Here is a 6,280-nt window from a genome sequence, read left to right as displayed (position 1 = left end):
TTTTTTTGGTTTTTCAAGACAGGGTTTCTCTGTGGCTTTGGAGCCTGTCCTGGAACTAGCTCTGTAGACCAGGCTGGTCTCGAACTCACAGAGATCCGCCTGCCTCTGCCTCCCGAGTGCTGGGATTAAAGGCGTGCGCCACCACCACCCGGCCTGTGGGAAGTTTTGAAACCAATTATTAACAGAGTTAATTTTGTGTGTGCGCGATGCTAAGATAGACACCTGACTTGGTTTGTTTCTAAGAGTGTAGTCGGTTATTCTAACACCATATACCGAATAATCTGGTCTTCCTACCACTGCAAAAGCCTAAACATAATATTTTGTGTTTTTGCTTGTGACTTTACTCCTGATAAGATATGAAGGCTATTTGCTTTATCAATGGTCTACATGCTATAGCCTTGGGAAATTTTTTGTCCTCTTGGAATGTACTCTGGAAACGGGACCAGGGCAGGGACTGGGATTTTCCTGCTATCGTTGTTCGTTGTTCGTGTTGTGGAGAGATCTGAACGTGACATGCACATACTCTCAATTCTCTGTCTGCGAAGCTGGGAGCACATCCTTGGACACTCGATGCCCACGTGGCTTAGGGAACCAAGCCTGCGGGCCAGAAGCCACGCCCAGTTCTCTGGCCTGGATTCTTACCTCTGGGTGAGTCTCCAGACTTTGGAGTCTCCCTTGCCCCACTGGGCCTATCTCTGTGTTTCCTGCCTCTCCCTGAATTCATCGTGTTCTCAGACCTTGGACTTGACCTTATTTTAGAGTCTGTCCCTCACCCCTTGAGAACAGTGAGTTCTGAACCTCGCTTAGATCCAGGATACTATTCTGTCAGCAGCTCTTAGCCCTCCAGTTCACGCCTCTGCTTATCCCTGAACAATGTGTTCTGATCCTCCCACGATATGGTCTGAACATGTCTCCCCTGGCCTCAACACCCAGGAGATGTGACTCTCTGCTCGCCCCTGAAGCGCCCTTCTTCCTTGTCTCTGCTAAGTAGGGCAGAAGCGTCCCAAACCCTGGGAATGCATGAATGCTGGAAGGGGAGCCACACAGGGCAGCTACGTGCAGAGACCAGAGGAGGCACAGGCTGGGGGTGTGACTTACGCTTAGGTCAGTCAAGAAGTTGCACCATGGATTTGCCTACAGGCCGTTTTGATGGAGGCTTTTTCTTCTAACTTGCCTTGACTTGTGTCAAGCTGACAAAACACTAAGCAGAACAACTTGACCACATAAAGACCACAGTGGTGACTTCATCGAATGTCTGTGTACACGGTTGGCAGGTACTTCACTGTAGAAACCCCCCAGGGGCTCCATAACGCCCGTCAGATCAAATATCTTCATCCCAACATTGTCTGCATGCCCAAGCGCTCAGCCCTGGCTCCAACCACACAGGCGGATTTCGTAGACAGATTCATATTTTCTCTTGGACACTGTGTATGTGTGCCCTCTGCCCGGCTTTCTCGCCCTTCAGGCTCCCCCTCTGCCCTTTTCCACAAGCTCACTTGCCATCTCCCTCAGGAAGTCTTCCCTGACACTCCTCGCTATCTTCCCATGGCATCTTTCTGTTGGTATAAGCTTGGATATCCCCCAGTCCTCTGGTCAGGTCTTACTCCATTTTTCTTGCACAACTGCAAAGAAGCTAGCTGTTGCTACATAGTTGGTGGGGCGTAACCAGCTGCCCTCTGCCCACATACATAGAGACTAACAAGCCAAATGTCAAACCATGAGCCCTGGGCATCTCTTTTTGGCCTTATGTAGGCCAAGCCTGACAGTAGTGCAATTCCCTGGCCTCTGCATCTCTTCTGAGGTAATCCTGTACCAGGTCCCTCCCTGGTCTCCTTGACTCTCGGGCACTCACACAGGGAAGGGTGACTATGGGACTGGCTTCTCTGGTTATATTGCTAAGCTTCCAAAGGCAAGCATGTCCTTTCTTTCTTGGGCTAGCTGAGCCCAAGTCTTGCTGTGGTCTACTATTTTCGACTAATTTCAGGGAAAGTGGGCTTTTATATTCTTAGGAACCAAGGAGACAGGCATTCCCGTGTTAAAAGCTGCCAGAGCATTCCGAGTAAGGTTCTTAGGTGTGTCCAGCAGTTATGCAAGATTTACCACACACACTGGACTGCTCCCCTCAACCCTGAGGCTTCAGGCTCCTCATCCGAAGGCCAAGCGCCCCCTCGTGGAAGAACGCAGTCTCTTCTGAAAAACCAAACACCAGGCAAACTACGTGATGCCCAGCAGTGAAATTCTCCTGGGACCACAAGGCAAGTTACTGTTTAAATTGTGGAATGAAATAGTATATATTGTTTTATTCCTGATAATAAAACTGTGCCTACTCATGTTATAAAATTTAGCAACTGTACTGAATTATAATAAAGGGTCAAGAAAAATGTCACCACAATCCTGCCTGCCAAAGAGGGCCAAAGGTAGTATTTTTGATATATTTTTTTCTAGTTCTTTCTTCCCATGGGTGCCTCTGTGTGTGTATATGTATATGTGTGTATCTCTCTGTGTGTACATATCTATGTGTGTGTGTATGCATGCATCCCTCTGTGTGTATGCATTTATCTCTGTGTGTCTGTGTTTATGTGTATGTATGTATGTGTCTGTGTAGGCCAGAGACGGAGACCTCCTGACTTCCTTGCACTCCTCACCTGTTTTTTTTGTTTTCAGGCAGGCTCTCTCTGAACCTGGAGCATGTTCTCTCAGGTAGACTGACCGGCTGCAAGCCTCAGGAATGCTCTGTCTCATCTCCTCAGGGCTGAGACAGCAGGCATGCAAACTCAGGTTCTCTTGGTTGCAAGGCCAGCACTTTCCTGCATTCCTACCCCAACCTCTCTTAGGTCTTTTTCTATGAACATACTCTAGTATTGCAGCCCACCACTCTCTTGCAATGTACTCAGTAAAGTACTCTTAAAAGAGAATACAGGAGACGCACAGGCAATCCACACAGACGTCTGTATGTAGCATATACACTAACCTACAAATTTCAAGTTGAGGTCGCTTCTCCATGAGATGACTGAGCCTACGGGCCTGGGAGCCTGCTGCCCTAGTTAGTCTAAAACCTGGCTTCCCCTGTCTTTATTGGGGCTTCTGTTGCTGTGATAAACACCATGACCATAAACAAATCAAGGAAAAGGGTTTATTTCACTTTACAATTCTCAGGTCACACTCTATCGCTGAGGGAAGTCAGGGCAGGGGTCTGGAGGGAGGACCTGGAGCGGAGGCCATGGAGGAGTGCTGCTTACCGACTTGCTCCTCCTAGATGGCTCAGTTTGTTTTCTATTAGGACCACCTTCCTGGGGTTTGCTCCACCCATAGGGAGCTGGGCCCTCCCTCATTAGCCATCAATCAAGAAAACTGGCTTGTCCCCAGGCCAATCTGGTGGGTGCATTTTCTCAGTTATAATTCTTTCTTCCCCAAAGACTCTATCTACCTTGTGCCAAGCAGACATAACACCAGCCCTCCATGTGTCTGCCTCCCCACCCTGTGGCTTTTCTTTTTTACAGCACTAGTGGCTTTCTACCTACCACAGGCCTTCCTTATTACCTTAGCTCATTGCTTCTTGGGGGCCAGTGGGCTAAAGGGCTAAAATGCTGACTGCCCTGACTTCGAATCTTTATTCTAAACAAAGTCAAGACCAAAGGAGGGTGGCTGTATTTAAGAGTCTTCAAAGGCCTAGAGAGAGCCTGGGAACTCCCAAGTGGGCCTGTTACCTCCAAACAATTGCCAGAACTCAAGAGGCCAGGGCTCTTTCCCATCCAAAGGCATTGACTGATTATACTCTGGGTCACAGATGGACGGGGTGAGCCCAGCATGCCTGGTCACAGCAGCAATAAGGAAGCCATGAAGGCCACTACACGCACCAGATCTACTCAGGATCCTGCAGGAGGCTGGGGCTGCTCACATGGCAAATGGGAAGGGAAGTGTAAATCAGTATGAGATTGGCCAGAGACTGACAATGATTGGAGCATGGTGAGGGGTGGGTGAGAAGTCAGTGTGGGCATGTTCACAACTATGTATTTTGTTCATCGTAAAGACTTAAAGAGTAACAAAGTAAGGAGTCACTGTGCCCATTTTCATTCCATGCAGGGGGAGAAGGAGAATAGTGATGTTTCAAAGCAGCAGCATGGGGTTGAGGTATCCTAAGGATCAACTTCACGCTACGTAGGCTGGGAGTTTAAAAGTCCGAGCATGAAGAATTTTGAAGCATAAAAACACTGCAAGGACCCATTTATATAAGTGGAAATGACTAACCCTGAAGCTTAATAGGCACCGCCAATCTGTCTGGATTTGGAATCACCTAAGAGACACACCTCTGGTTATCTTATGAGGGTGCTTCCACTGTGCATGTGGGTGGCATCATCCCGTGGGCTGCGGTCCCAAATGCTTTTTGTTTTGTCTTGGTTTTTTTTTTTTTTTTTTGAGATTTGTGTTCTACTTTGTAGCCCTGGGCTGTCCTGGAACTTACTTTGTAGATCAGGCTAGCCTTGAACTCACAGAAGTTTGCTTGTCTCTGCCTCTCCAGTGCTGGGATTAAAAGATGTATGCTACTGTACCCAACCAAAAATATTTTATCGTGTATGAGTGTTTCACCTGCATGTATGTATGTGTATCATATGCACCTGTTGGAGGCAGAGGGGGGCGTTAGAGTCCCCTGGAACTGGAGTTACTGGGAATCGAACCCTTGTCCTTTGGAAGAGAAGCCAGTGCTCGTGCCTGCTGAGCCATCTCTCCAGCCTCCCAGATGAACTATAAAAAGGGGAAAGGGAAGCTAACGGAGCAGCAGCGCTCAGCTCTGTTGACTTTCTGATTCTGTACACAGTGTGAGCAGCTGTCTCACACGCCCGCCACTGTGCCTTCCACACCATGATTGGCAGGCCCTCCTCCTAAACCACGTGCCAAGATAATCACTTCCTTCCTTCGCAGTAGCATGCTAGGTGGGGATTTGGCTCCACGGTAGAGCACCTCCTAAGCACGAGTCTCTGAGTTCCATTCTCAGCACCAAAGAAAAACTGAGATAAACGTGGGATTTAAAAGTTGCTTTCTGGGGCTGGAAAGATGGTTCAACAGTTAAAAGCACCTGTTGCTCTTGCAGAAGACCCAAGTTAGGTTCCCCCTCACCCCTTGTTGGGTGGCTCACACCTGCCTACAACTCTAGCTCCAGGGCATCTTATACCCTCTTCTGGCCTCTGAGAGCACCTGCACCCACCCACACACATACACACATACACACACAGTAAAAATGTCTTTTAAAAAGGTTGTGTCAGCCGGGCAATGGTGGCGCACACCTTTAATCCCAGCACTCGGGAGGCAGAGGCAGGCGGATCTCTGTGAGCTCGAGACCAGCCTGGTCTACAGAGCTAGTTCCGGGACAGGCTCCAAAGCCACAGAAAAACCCTGTCTCAAAAAACCAAAAAAAAAAAAAAAAAAAGTGTGCCATGTATTTTGTCAGTGATGAGAGATTAATGAGTATAATAAACAATGAAAAATTATAGCTTCAGTGGATAAAGAGCTAGAGAATTTAACCTTCTGGTCAAAAAAAAAAAAAAGAAGAAGGAGAAGGAGAAGGAAGAAGGAGAAGGAGAAGGAAGAAGCAGCAGCCTCCCCACCTCCAGCAATGATAGGGTGTTCCTGCCTCAGGGTTCCCCTCTTCTAGCCTCTGGGAGTAGATAGGAAGCAAAGCAAATACCCATGCAATTCTCAAAACCTCATCTGTGGGTCAAAAGTCAGAGGTGCTCACCTGTTACCACTGTATATCCAGGTTGCTGGGGCAGTCAGCACTTCCTACATGCAAGGATGCACCATCGTGTGACCCTGCCCCAAACGGGGAGAGGAGCCAGGGTTACTGAGAAGTCCCCTTGGGCACTTTCCCCCATGTCTGCAGTATCCACTGGAAGGCTGTGTGGGAGGGCAGGGAGCCTTCAGGTGGGACAGCCCGCAGTCTCTCACACTTTCCCCAGCACTTCTGGCCCTTTACATACCCGCTTCCTCCTCCAGGGTCAGGCCCTGAGCTCCCGCAGATGAGTCTCTAGGGTCACAGGCCTCTGAGGGTAACCGCCACTCCGAGCTGCTCAGAGTTACGGGAAAGCAGCTTCAGTTGTATAAATAGCTGTAGTAAAGACTGTGGTCGGAGCTGTGACACACAGCAAACTTGGTTTCTTTTTAACAACTGTCTTCTGAGAAACAGCCTTTGCCGTCAAACAGCAGCTTGGGCCCTGGTGGGAGACACCTCAGTTTCTAGAGGGGTACAGAGGACACACACAAGGGTCCTGAGGGTGAGCAGGGG

The sequence above is a fragment of the Alexandromys fortis genome, unplaced genomic scaffold (genome assembly GCF_014885135.2).
Source record: "Alexandromys fortis isolate MF-2015 unplaced genomic scaffold, M_Fortis_MF-2015_v1.1 scaffold_22, whole genome shotgun sequence".
In the NCBI taxonomy this organism is placed as follows: domain Eukaryota; kingdom Metazoa; phylum Chordata; class Mammalia; order Rodentia; family Cricetidae; genus Alexandromys; species Alexandromys fortis.
The sequence above is the reverse complement of the archived record's forward strand: the minus strand, read 5'-3'. Positions refer to the sequence as shown.